Genomic DNA, 1,479 nt, shown 5'->3' with positions numbered 1-1,479 from the left:
CTAACCTCTGATCTATACAACCTCTGCTATACTAACTACTGTTATTACAATTCAATACATAAAGTAAACAAAACTACTGCTGCATCCTTCCACTGCTGTGAACCCAGCAGTACTTGTCATGACCAGCAGTGCTTGACTTAAGGCAGTAGATTGGGCAGCAGGGCTTTAGTTCTTCATCAGTCTTTGACTTGATCAATAGTTGTAGGTCAGCAGTTTGTATGATCAGTAGATAGGAGGTCAGCAGATGTTGAAACCACTTTCAAGGGGAGAGACTTGTATGCATAACATCTGCTTATTCTGGATCCACTGACCTGATCCAGTTTTGGCTCTAATTATCTGTTCCTCTGGTAGGGTTCAATCCCAACATTTCCATATTATACAAACCCTTCTGTATTATCTACCAAAGTGTGACTTCACACAAAGGTCATCAATACTAAGGAAGTATAACAATCACTGATAAACTCGGAACAGATAAATATTGAACTGTAACAAACTTTGAAAACTTGGACAAAGTGATTACCTATTTAGTAGTACACCGGGACTCTCCAAAACCTAGCAAATCAGACTATTTTTCACAGATCTGAACCAAATTCAATCCAATTTTCTGTAAATCTAAGAACTAAACAAAACTGAGACTAGAACCTAATCAGAATCCATCTCCTAATAGCTGAAGTCTAATGAAAATTGATGAAAATCATTGAACAATCGTTGAAAATCACCAAAAACGTAGAAAACACATCTCAAACTTAGAAATCTCTTGAATCTAAACCTCCAAATGAAAACTTACAATAGTATGAGCACCCTCTATACAGAGCCTGCTCTGATACCACTTATAAGGTCGTCTAACCTCTCAATAACAGGATCTAACACGAAAAACCTAATCATATGCGATGCGCGGAATCCATCGTATATGCATACACTGTAAGCAATCACCAAGAAGGAGTAGAAACATAATGATTTGGTATCAAAATCACACTTGTATTGATAAAATAGAGAAAACACAGAGTTTTCACTCAATTACAAATGCTCAAAAATCTACTAATACAATGTCATAGGCTGTATATATACTAACCTAGATACTACGGAACAAACAGAAGTTCTGTTGTATCCAACTATGTAATACAGACACAACTAGTTCAGAAGTACTACTTCTGAACAATACATAATATGGACAATAATACTGACAAAATCCATTCCAAATTACACTGAGTAATTCGGAACTGTACATACTTCGGAACAAACTAATTAGAAACATCATTATACAAAAGTTATATAAATGGTCCTCCAATTCTTCAAGTAGCCTAATCCAACACTTCCTCACTTTTAGTGCATTTACAAGCGTGCAAATTTTAGTCATAAAGGATAGTGTTTGAAGGATAGAACAAAGAGTGCAACTTTTTTTGGTATAAATGAAGGAAAATTTGTGTAATTTAATCACAAAAAATGGGAAAATATCTTGAGATTGAGCCCAACCTCAAC

The sequence above is a fragment of the Helianthus annuus genome, chromosome 7, assembly GCF_002127325.2.
Source record: "Helianthus annuus cultivar XRQ/B chromosome 7, HanXRQr2.0-SUNRISE, whole genome shotgun sequence".
NCBI lineage: Eukaryota > Viridiplantae > Streptophyta > Magnoliopsida > Asterales > Asteraceae > Helianthus > Helianthus annuus.
Note: the sequence above shows the minus strand (reverse complement) of the source record.